Source organism: Electrona antarctica, assembly GCF_951216825.1.
Source record: "Electrona antarctica genome assembly, chromosome: 4".
In the NCBI taxonomy this organism is placed as follows: Eukaryota; Metazoa; Chordata; class Actinopteri; order Myctophiformes; family Myctophidae; genus Electrona; species Electrona antarctica.
In genome coordinates this window covers 51,098,951-51,112,286 of record NC_136809.1, presented here as the reverse complement: position 1 = coordinate 51,112,286, position 13,336 = coordinate 51,098,951, and positions in this window count along the sequence as shown.

Genomic DNA, 13,336 nt, shown 5'->3' with positions numbered 1-13,336 from the left:
ACACTGTTTACAACCGAAGGGTTTTTCTCCAGTGTGGACACGCTGGTGTGTCATGAGGCTCCCTAACCTAATAAGCCTCTTGTCACAGTGTTTACAGATGAAAGGCCTCTCTCCTGTGTGGATACGCTGGTGGCTCTTGAGATTGCCTAACTGATTGAAGCTCTTGTCACACTGTTTACAACAGAAGGGTTTTTCTCCTGTGTGGATACGCTTGTGTGTCTTGAGGCTATCTAACACAGTGAAACTCTTTCCACACTGTTTACAACAGAAGGGTTTTTCTCCCGTGTGGATACGCTGGTGTCTCTTCAGGTTACATATATCACTAAAACTCTTGTCACACTGTTTACAACAGAAGGGTTTTTCTCCAGTGTGGATACGCTGGTGAGCCTTCAGGTGACCTATCTGACTGAAACTCTTGTCACAGTGTTTACAGACAAAAGGCCTCTCTCCTGTGTGGATACGTTGGTGTGTCTTGAGTTGCTCTAAACTACTAAAACTCTTGTCACACTGTTTACAACAGAAGGGTTTTTCTCCTGTGTGGATACGCTTGTGTGTCTTGAGGCTATCTAACACAGTGAAACTCTTTCCACACTGTTTACAACAGAAGGGTTTTTCTCCCGTGTGGATACGCTGGTGTCTCTTCAGGTTACATATATCACTAAAACTCTTGTCACACTGTTTACAACAGAAGGGTTTTTCTCCCGTGTGGATACGCTGGTGTCTCTTCAGGTTACATATATCACTAAAACTCTTGTCACACTGTTTACAACAGAAGGGTTTTTCTCCAGTGTGGATACGCTGGTGAGCCTTCAGGTGACCTATCTGACTGAAACTCTTGTCACACTGTTTACAGACGTGAGTTTTAATTCCTGTATAGGTCATCTGACGTGACTTCACTTCTCCTGGTGGAGTCAAAGTCTCGGTAAACCGTTCATGACTGTACAATCTTGGTTCGTCTGCGTCTCCTTTTTCCTGGCTGGTTATTACAATGCTGGTGATTTGCTGACAGGATTCTGAGGGTCCCTTTCTGGGCATTTGGCAGTAGAGGTCGTCGTGGCTCGATTTGCATGTACAACCAGAACGGTGGACCTTAGCCTGGGAAGATTGAGACTCCTTCCTGGAGTGGTGGTTCATCATCTATACATGGACTGTGATGGCGTTGTAGGTTCTGTCGGGGAATTTATTTATCCTCTCTTTGACTCCCTTTATGTTTTCTATCTCGTTCTCTCACAACACTGAGTTAAGCCACTTACAACTCCTGGTCTCTGTGGAATGAAGTGGAATTGAAAAACATCTTTTGAATAATTATAATACTGATCAGAGTTCTGATCTGACCTCACTCACAACACAACCGGTTGCCGTGCATGCCTGACTACACCGATGTGTGCATGCAGGCCGCCACACCTCCATATCTGGGCAAGAATTACGTCATCTATATCACATCACCACCATGCCACTCCGTTATTAATTAGACATTAGAAATTATGGCAAATTATGGATCCCTATAACCATATTCACATTTACTGTTAATCAGACCTGCAGTCGGTACTTCATTCCTGTTTTGCGTGTAGCTTTTTTTCTTTTTGGGCTTGACGCCGTCTTATAACTGCTTGCAGCTATATATTTTGTGATTGTTTCCACAAAAGGAAAGGAAAGAAGAGGGGGGGCAGGACAAGGTGGGAAAACAATCACACTTGTGTGAACTGAGTGGTGCAGGCTGCTCAAAAAACACCTCTGGCTGGCTGCAAGCGGTATTGCAGCTGTTTGCACTCAAAAAATAAAAAATAAAAGACAAACACAAGTTATCAGTGGTTTTCAACCCTTTTCATATCAAGGCACATCATTATGTGTTGCTCATTATGTTGATGCTCATGCCTCGTTAGAAAGCCTTGAGATATGTTATGGGTTAGCTACATCTGACCACATCCCTATTGCCATGGTACTAAATATGGATAATGTCCCCTCGCTGGCTAAGAATGAAGAAAACAGAGAGGTTAAAATAGACTGGGGTAAACTATTGAAAGCTGATATCCTTAAATATTGCTTTTGTTCTGATGAATTATTGAGTAAAGTGAATTTGCCCATGAATGCCATTTGTTGCACAAATGTAAACTGTGAGGACTCCTCCCATGGTGAAAGTCTATGCCTTATGTATGATGAAATAGTGAGAGCTCTTCATGATGCTAGCAGGTTTTCATTCACCCGCCCTAGAAAGGCCAAGAACATCAAGCCAGGGCGGAATACATTTGTAGCTAGCCACCATGCAGAGGCCAATGAGGCCCATAAGGCCTGGGTAATAGCTGGCAGGCCCAGACAGGGACCTGTCCTTGAACATAAAAAGAAAACAAATGCAAAGTACAAATATGCATTAAGGTTTATAAGCAAACAAGAGCAGGCCCTGAGTGCTCAATCTATGGCTAATAATCTACTTGATAATGACATCACTAACTTTTGGAAAGAGATAAAGTCCCTTAACAGGGCTAAAACAGCGCTCCCATGTAATGTAGAGGGGGTAACAGATCCAGTAGGCATCGCTGCCCTCTGGAGCAGCATTATGCAACATGATTTAATTGTGTTAAGGGTGAGCCTTACCATATAGGTGCTATAGAAGAGGATAGTATAGTTTTTAACACCCATGAGGTTGTTAATGCCATATGGCAACTTGCTGACAGAAAATCCAGTGGTCTGGACAATATTACAGCAGAACACTTGAAGCTAGCTGGTCCCAGATTGGCAGTGTTGTTGTCTATCTGCTTCTCAGGGATGTTGACTCATGGCACTTTACCAGAGTCCATGCTGTCTGTCGTTCTGGTTCCTATAATAAAAGACAAAGCTGGGAAAGTAGGAAGTATAGATAACTACAGACCCATAGCTCTTGCCAGTATTGTGTCTAAAGTACTAGAAAAACTACTCCTTGATAGATTAAGTATATACATTTCCACCACTGACAATCAGTTTGGCTTCAAGCCCAAACATAGTACAGACTTATGTATTTATGCTCTGAAAGAAGCAGTGGAGACCTATAGAAGGCAGGGCTCTACTATGCTGGTTGGTTTTATTGATGCGTCGAGAGCTTTTGACAGAATTCATCACTACAAGCTTTTTAATAAGCTCAAGCTTAGGGGTGTGCCAAACTGTTTAATACGCATTCTTGTTTACTGGTATGCTAACCAGAAAATGCAGGTAAAGTGGGGGAGCACATTATCCACCCCTTTTCTGGTGGGTAATGGTGTCAGGCAGGGGGGGATTTTATCCCCAGCCCTCTTCAATTTATATATGGACGGCCTGTCAATGCAGCTGGAGGGGTGCAGAACAGGATGTATGATTGGTGATAGCCTGATTAATCATTTTATGTACGCAGATGACCTTGCTATACTTTCTCCTAGTAGCAGTGGGTTCCAACAGCTACTCAATGTATGTACAAATTATGGTATTGACTTTGATATTCTTTATAATGCTAAGAAGAGCATGGTACTGATATGTAGAACTAAAGAAGATCTGGAACTTAAGTTTCCTGCCTTTCATCTGTCTGGTCAAATTATGGGCGTGTCCAAGATTACAAAATATCTTGGGCATATCATAACAGATACCTTAGAGGATGATGAGGACATGTTTAGACAGAGGAGAATGCTATATGTACAAGCCAACATGTTGGTCCGTAAATTTCACCATTGTACTACGGATGTTAAGGTAAACCTCTTTAGAGCTTATTGCACCCCTCTCTACACAGCTCCACTGTGGGTGAAGTATAAGAAGGAGAGTCTACGCAAGTCTTCGAATCCTGTTAAAAAAAACCAGGAGCACTAGAGCCAGTGGGCTTTTCTGTTCATTGGGTCTCACTACATTCATGGCTCTGTTGAGGAACCTGACCTTCAAATTCATGAGCAGGCTGGATCGCTCACTGAATGGACTCATTGGACAGATGACAGACCCAGGCCGTAGTTCTGTAAGGTACACTTCTACCATCAGAGGACACTGGCACGAGTGCCTCGCTTAGAGTAGTAACCTGTGGGGCTGGGTAAATGTACTGTATTTTTATTTATTTTTATTCTCTATTTGTGATGTACTGTCTTACCTTGTGGGCCACGAGCCTGTAATAAAGTTTATATATTATTATTCTGTGTTTGAGCCACGGACCACCATTTGATTAGATTCAGCCTCTCAGACACCACCAAAGACTCCGGCGCTAGTCTGTTTATCGCTGCCCGGATGCATGAGTATTTTATGAAAACCTTCACTTTCACTTACCCCAAAAAATCAGGAAGCAAAATCACTGTATAGCTAATTTGAGCATCGTGACTTTAAGTCCTCAGAAGCGTTAATATCGTAACCACGAGGTAGCAACGTTTTAGTAATGAGCCGCTAACGTCGAAGTTCTGATCAATCACCTCAATCTGAGCCTCGATTCTGAGAAAAAACGCTGCTAAAGATCGCACTTACAAAGATCGCACTTACATCATTAAAAAAAAACGTATCACATCAATCACGTCAAAGGCAGGAATTTACATTAGGAAAAATCACTTAATTGGCAGTCAAAGGGTTAAATCCTAGTGGCAGCCGGCTTCTGCTTAGCACTCCCCAACGTCCATCCATGTGGATTACACGTGGGCTTTTTCTTTGTCTCTTCACCGTCCTGAGGAGTTGAGCCGTACCGCAAAGAAGACGAGCACCAACGCAGATGCCCTCACTAAAGGTAATTTTGTTGTATTAGAAATTGTCCTATACTACTAGTGATCGTATGTTTTCTCATGCCAATAAAGCCCTCTCTCCTGTGTGGATAGGTTGGTGTGTCTTGAGGTCACCTATCTGACTAAAACTCTTGTGACACTCTTTACAGCTGAACGTTTTTTCTGTGTGGATACGCTGGTGGCTCTTGAGATTGCCTAAGTGATGGAAGCTCTTGTCACAGTGTTTACAGACGAAAGGCCTCTCTCCTGTGTGGATACGCTGGTGGCTCTTGAGATTGCCTAACTGATTGAAGCTCTTGTCACACTGTTTACAACAGAAGGGTTTTTCTCCAGTGTGGACACGCTGGTGTGTCATGAGGCTCCCTAACCTAATAAACCTCTTGTCACAGTGTTTACAGACGAAAGGCCTCTCTCCTGTGTGGATACGCTGGTGGCTCTTGAGATTGCCTAACTGATTGAAGCTCTTGTCACACTGTTTACAACAGAAGGGTTTTTCTCCTGTGTGGATACGCTTGTGTGTCTTGAGGCTATCTAACACAGTGAAACTCTTTCCACACTGTTTACAACAGAAGGGTTTTTCTCCCGTGTGGATACGCTGGTGTCTCTTCAGGTTACATATATCACTAAAACTCTTGTCACACTGTTTACAACAGAAGGGTTTTTCTCCAGTGTGGATACGCTGGTGAGCCTTCAGGTGACCTATCTGACTGAAACTCTTGTCACACTGTTTACAGACGTGAGTTTTCATTCCTGTATAGGTCATCTGACGTGTCTTCACTTCTCCTGGTGGAGTCAAAGTCTCGGTAAACCGTTCATGACTGTACAATCTTGGTTCGTCTGCGTCCTTGTTCCTGGCTGGTTATTACAATGCTGGTGATTTGCTGACAGGATTCTGAGGGTCCCTTTCTGGGCATTTGGCAGTAGAGGTCGTCGTGGCTCGATGTACAACCAGAACGGTGGACCTTAGCCTGGGAAGATTGAGACTCATTCCTGGAGTGGTGGTTCATCATCTAGATACATGGACTGTGATGGCGTGTAGGTTCTGTCGGGGAATTTATTTATCCTCTCTTTGACTCCCTTTATGTTTTCTATCTCGTTCTCTCACAACACTGAGTTAAGCCACTTACAACTCCTGGTCTCTGTGGAATGAAGTGGAATTGAAAAACATATTTTGAATAATTATAATACTGATCAGAGTTCTGATCTGACCTCACTCACAACACAACCGGTTGCCGTGCATGCCTGACTACACCGATGTGTGCATGCAGGCCGCCACACCTCCATATCTGGGCAAGAATTACGTCATCTATATCACATCACCACCATGCCTCTCCGTTATGAATTAGACATTAGAAATTATGCCAAATTATGGATCCCTATAACCATATTTGTGCAGTGGTGGAAAGTAACTAAGTACTTTTACTTAAGTACTGTACTTAAGTACAATTTTGAGGTATTTGTACTTTAGTTACTTCCAATTTCCACTTTTACTTCTACTCCACTACATCTCAGAGCCAAAATGTGTGCTTTTACTCCACTACAATTATTTGAAAACTTTAGTTACTAGTTACTTTGGAGATTTCAACCCTATACATTTCGGCCATTTGAAAATAGCCGATCTACAAGCTCACTATGCGTCGCTTTGTGAGCTTGTAGATCTGCTATTTTCAATAGATTTTGTACACATTTTGAAATTGTGAAATGGCACATTCTGCACAATGAGTACTTTTACTTGTAGCACTTTAAGTACTAAAAGTACTTAAATATTGATTGCATATTGATCACAAACCATATAATTTTAACTTCTAGTACCAAGTTAGTGACTCACTTACATCTCAAAAGTAAAACTATAGACCAAGCAATTGCAAATGAGCCATCATCATTTCACACATTATAGGCTACTGTCCCATACACACAGCTATGTAAATCACTACTTTATTCTCAATGAGTCAATGGTCTGACTGAATTGCATCTCAATAGCATAGCCATATAGACCCCCCCCCCGCCCACACAAGAACGAATCAGTGTAACTTGGGTCAAATGGTGAAATAGCAGGCAAACTATACATTAAACAGATTAATGTTTGAAATATTTCCACTTGCTATGAATGTGATTTTCAATCTAATGTCTCGTTTCATCTGCTGTAAAGTATTGGACTTGTGCATTCCTTGCTGATTTGAGTAAATGCTGAAACATGATTGCTAATTTAATTGTAGCTTTTATTTTCTCATACATGGTGTACAAGTCTTCACTGTCTTGTATGTGGGCTAAGCGGCCATTTTATGATATTCTGTAAAAAACAACACCAGTCCTGTGAAACCAGAAAACTGTCTTCTAGATAATAAAGCAACATAATTATAATAATGTAGAATAGTTTACAAGTCAATGTGTGTGACTTGTGTACTATGTAGTGCAGGGGTGGGTGGCAGTTTGTGTCTTGGAAAACAAATAACTGGTAGACTCATTAATTTTACTTGTGATTTATTTATCTTGGTTAAATGTTCAATTGTCCAGTCAAGCAGCAACATTTGATGGTGTTTTATTTTAGTTTCTCCAGACAGACATACAGCAAATGATGTCAAAAATGCTAGTCTCTCCCCAACCTGCTGGTAAAAAACCATGAACCTTCCCAGTGCTCACTGACTACCTGTTTGTGCTCACTTAATTAAGTAGACTCAGCTGTGCCCCCCAGAATTGCCCATCACCTTCAAAATAAAAGCATTAGCTATAACAGAATTAATGGCTGTAAACAAACTAATTAAGCAAAGCAAACTAAATAATAAATGCATTAGATAATTATATAGAAAATATACTGAAATACTAAATAGCTCCCACAGTATGCACTATAGATCGTATCAGTCCTGCCCCCTACCAGTGCCCCTTTCACGTCCTTGTATGAGTCTTCCTCACATTCCACTTGCTATTCAAGCAGAACCATTCAGATAGACGTGACAATCAAGTACACATATAAACCTAATTTGCACCTGATTGTTCCAAATTAAGCTGTTAAATTGTGTTCATAGTATGTTGTTCATAACAGCATCTTCATTTATCTTGCTGTTACATGGTGTGTTATTTCCTTCTAAATGGTATTTCATGTGATTGACTGGAATTACCACACAGTGCAAAAAAGTTAATAACAAATTAACAACAGAAAACACCTCTGACTTGTTTGTCTTTATTTGCAATTAATCAACACAATCAAAATACATCATGCAACACTTTTATGTAGATGTGCTGATATTTATCAGCCTCTATTTAATCAGATTGATGTAGTAAAACTATTTCCACATCGACCACAAGGGAGCAGTTTAAATCCATTGTGTACAACCTTGTGAAAGTATACATCATTTGAGCATCTGAAATCTTTCCTACTCACATATAGGGTTTCTCTCTGGTGTGAATTTTCTGGTGCGTTTTAAGGTTGGACATTTGAGAGAAGTGTTTTCCACACTGATCACATCCATAGGGTTTCTCTCCAGTGTGAATTCTCTGATGCTTTTTAAGGTTGTACATTAGAGAGAAGTGTTGTCCACACTGATCACATCCATAGGGTTTCTCTCCAGTGTGAATTCTCTGGTGCTTTTTAAGGCTGGACATTTCAGAGAAGTGTTGTCCACACTGATCACATCCATAGGGTTTCTCTCCAGTGTGAATTCTCTGATGCTTTTTAAGGTTGTACATTAGAGAGAAGTGTTGTCCACACTGATCACATCCATAGGGTTTCTCTCCAGTGTGAATTCTCTGGTGATTTTTAAGGCTGGACAGTTCAGAGAAGTGTTGTCCACACTGATCACATCCATAGGGTTTCTCTCCAGTGTGAATTCTCTGGTGCTTTTTAAGGTTGGACATTTGAGAGAAGTGTTTTCCACACTGAGCACATCCATAGGGTTTCTCTCCAGTGTGAATTCTCTGGTGGCTTTTAAGGTTGTACATTAGAGAGAAGTGTTGTCCACACTGATCACATCCATAGGGGGTTTCTCCAGTGTGAATTCTCTGGTGGCTTTTAAGATGGGACATTCTAGAGAAGTGTTGTCCACACTGATCACATCCATAGGGTTTCTCTCCAGTGTGAATTCTCTGGTGCTTTTTAAGGCTGGACATTTCAGAAAAGTGTTGTCCACACTGTTCACATCCATAGGGTTTCTCTCCAGTGTGAATTCTCTGGTGTCTTTTAAGGTGAGATTTGTAATGGAAGCGTTGTCCACACTGGTCACAGTCGTGCTGTTTTGGTTTAGCCAAGCTTCTATGTTCATTTACTGTTGGTAAGACAGGGAGGCCAGACTGATGATGCAACACTGGATTGGGAACAAAGATAAATTAAAACACATTGAGAGGTTGAAAGACAGAACTTTGTGAAATGTACATCTAGTTCTCTAATTAATACCAGCAAATGAATCCCAAATTTGTATTTAAGAAATAGTGTGTCAGCTGTCTATTTATTTCTAAATACCAAATAATAATAATAATAATAATAATCTAAGCTATGTTCATTGCACAATGCATATGGTACATACCGTGGTCTTTGGGTTCCTCCTGTTCAGCAGAGTTGAGGTTGACAGAGTTCATCTTCTCCTGAAGTCTGTAGCCCACAGTCAGATCTGATCAGAAATGGAGCAGTTGTGGAGAACTGGCACAGAGCAACTCTTCCTATACTAGAGAGCCTGAGGTGGAGCCACTAACTGCTTGGATTGATAGGCTGAAGAGGCGAACAATAGAACCATCTCTCAGCCAATCACAACTTAACAGCCTGCTGCATGCTCCACCCCTCCCTCCTCCCCCAGGAATGCTCTATCTATATCCAATACATGTATGGACATTATGTACATAGTATTAAAAGCATAAATGTATGTACTGTATCAGTACAGTGAATTGTTACTGAAGCAGAGACATATTCCTTCAGTCACAACAGAACCAAGTAGAACCAGCTCTGATGAAGATACAACTGCTCCTTATACCGTGATCTTCATTTATCTTATAAAATGTTATATGCTTTAAAATTAAAAAGTTTACTATTGACTCTCTATTTTATGTTACTCACTAAATTTGTGAACACACAGCACTCCTACAAACCACAGATTAACAACAACTCTTGACTCTGAACATTTAACCAAGATAAATAAATCACAAGTAAAATCAATGAGTACCAGTCATTTGTTTTCCAAGACACAAACTGCCACCCACCCCTGCACTACATAGTACACAAGTCACACACATTGACTTTTAAACTATTCTACATTATTATAATAAGTTGCTTTCTTATCTAGAAACAGTTTTCTAGTTTCACAGGACTGGTGTTTTGTACAGATGTTCATAAAATGACCGCTTAGCCCACATACAAGACAGTGAAGACTTGTACACCATGTATGAGAAAATAAAAGCTACAATTAAATTAGCAATCATGTTTCAGCATTTACTCAAATCAGCAAGGAATGCACAAGTCCAATACTTTACAGCAGATGAAACAAGACATTCGATTGAAAATCACATTCATAGCAAGTGGAAATATTTCAAACATGAATCTGTTTAATGTATAGTTTGCCTGCTATTTCACCATTTGACCCAAGTTACACTGATTCGTTGTTGATGTGTGTATGGGCGGGGGGGGGGGGGGGGGGGGGGGGTCTATATGGCTATGCTATTGAGATGCAATTCAGTCAGACCATTGACTCATTGAGAATAAAGTAGTGATTTACATAGCTGTGTGTATGGGACAGTAGCCTATAATGTGTGAAATGATGATGGCTCATTTGCAATTGCTTGGTCTATAGTTTTACTTTTGAGATGCTATTGAGATGCAATTCAGTCAGACCATTGACTCATTGAGAATAAAGTAGTGATTTACATAGCTGTGTGTATGGGACAGTAGCCTATAATGTGTGAAATGATGATGGCTCATTTGCAATTGCTTGGTCTATAGTTTTACTTTTGAGATGCTATTGAGATGCAATTCAGTCAGACCATTGACTCATTGAGAATAAAGTAGTGATTTACATAGCTGTGTGTATGGGACAGTAGCCTATAATGTGTGAAATGATGATGGCTCATTTGCAATTGCTTGGTCTATAGTTTTACTTTTGAGATGCTATTGAGATGCAATTCAGTCAGACCATTGACTCATTGAGAATAAAGTAGTGATTGACATAGCTGTGTGTATGGGACAGTAGCCTATAATGTGTGAAATGATGATGGCTCATTTGCAAATGCTTGGTCTATAGTTTTACTTTTGAGATGTAAGCGAGTCACTAACTCACTTACATCAGCACAGCCATTCTTTATGCTAAGTTTACTTGCAATTAATCAACACAATCAAAATACATCATGCAACACTTGTATGTAGATGTGCTGATATTTATCAGCCTCTATTTACCTCACATCTACTTTTTTGTTTTGGTTAATTGACTTTCTACGTTGAACTGCAGTGGCATTGGTTTATCGGCAACAGAACCATGAAGATGAATGTTTGTCAGCAACACTGAGGCTATAAAACGCAAGGCTTTTGCACACGTATAAAGCGACAGGAGCGTAGGAGAGGGACAACCAAGCAGTGGTGGAAAGTAACTAAGTACTTTTACTTAAGTACTGTACTTAAGTACAATTTTGAGGTATTTGTACTTTAGTTACTTCCAATTTCCACTTTTACTTCTACTCCACTACATCTCAGAGCCAAAATGTGTGCTTTTACTCCACTACAATTATTTGAAAACTTTAGTTACTAGTTACTTTGGAGATTTTAATTTTGATTAGAAAACATACATTAACCACTTCAACCCTATACATTTCGGCCATTTGAAAATAGCCGATCTACAAGCTCACTATGCGTCGCTTTGTGAGCTTGTAGATCTGCTATTTTCAATAGATTTTGTACACATTTTGAAATTGTGAAATGGCACATTCTGCACAATGAGTACTTTTACTTGTAGCACTTTAAGTACTAAAAGTACTTAAATATTGATTGCATATTGATCACAAACCATATAATTTTAACTTCTAGTACCAAGTTAGTGACTCACTTACATCTCAAAAGTAAAACTATAGACCAAGCAATTGCAAATGAGCCATCATCATTTCACACATTATAGGCTACTGTCCCATACACACAGCTATGTAAATCACTACTTTATTCTCAATGAGTCAATGGTCTGACTGAATTGCATCTCAATAGCATAGCCATATAGACCCCCCCCCCGCCCACACAAGAACGAATCAGTGTAACTTGGGTCAAATGGTGAAATAGCAGGCAAACTATACATTAAACAGATTAATGTTTGAAATATTTCCACTTGCTATGAATGTGATTTTCAATCTAATGTCTTGTTTCATCTGCTGTAAAGTATTGGACTTGTGCATTCCTTGCTGATTTGAGTAAATGCTGAAACATGATTGCTAATTTAATTGTAGCTTTTATTTTCTCATACATGGTGTACAAGTCTTCACTGTCTTGTATGTGGGCTAAGCGGCCATTTTATGATATTCTGTAAAAAACAACACCAGTCCTGTGAAACCAGAAAACTGTCTTCTAGATAATAAAGCAACATAATTATAATAATGTAGAATAGTTTACAAGTCAATGTGTGTGACTTGTGTACTATGTAGTGCAGGGGTGGGTGGCAGTTTGTGTCTTGGAAAACAAATAACTGGTAGACTCATTAATTTTACTTGTGATTTATTTATCTTGGTTAAATGTTCAATTGTCCAGTCAAGCAGCAACATTTGATGGTGTTTTATTTTAGTTTCTCCAGACAGACATACAGCAAATGATGTCAAAAATGCTAGTCTCTCCCCAACCTGCTGGTAAAAAACCATGAACCTTCCCGGTGCTCACTGACTACCTGTTTGTGCTCACTTAATTAAGTAGACTCAGCTGTGCCCCCCAGAATTGCCCATCACCTTCAAAATAAAAGCATTAGCTATAACAGAATTAATGGCTGTAAACAAACTAATTAAGCAAAGCAAACTAAATAATAAATGCATTAGATAATTATATAGAAAATATACTGAAATACTAAATAGCTCCCACAGTATGCACTATAGATCGTATCAGTCCTGCCCCTTTCACGTCCTTGTATGAGTCTTCCTCACATTCCACTTGCTATTCAAGCAGAACCATTCAGATAGACGTGACAATCAAGTACACATATAAACCTAATTTGCACCTGATTGTTCCAAATGAAGCTGTTAAATTGTGTTCATAGTATGTTGTTCATAACAGCATCTTCATTTATCTTGCTGTTACATGGTGTGTTATTTCCTTCTAAATGGTATTTCATGTGATTGACTGGAATTACCACACAGTGCAAAAAAGTTAATAACAAATTAACAACAGAAAACACCTCTGACTTGTTTGTCTTTATTTGCAATTAATCAACACAATCAAAATACATCATGCAACACTTTTATGTAGATGTGCTGATATTTATCAGCCTCTATTTAATCAGATTGATGTAGTAAAACTATTTCCACATCGACCACAAGGGAGCAGTTTAAATCCATTGTGTACAACCTTGTGAAAGTATACATCATTTGAGCATCTGAAATCTTTCCTACTCACATATAGGGTTTCTCTCTGGTGTGAATTTTCTGGTGCGTTTTAAGGTTGGACATTTGAGAGAAGTGTTTTCCACACTGATCACATCCATAGGGTTTCT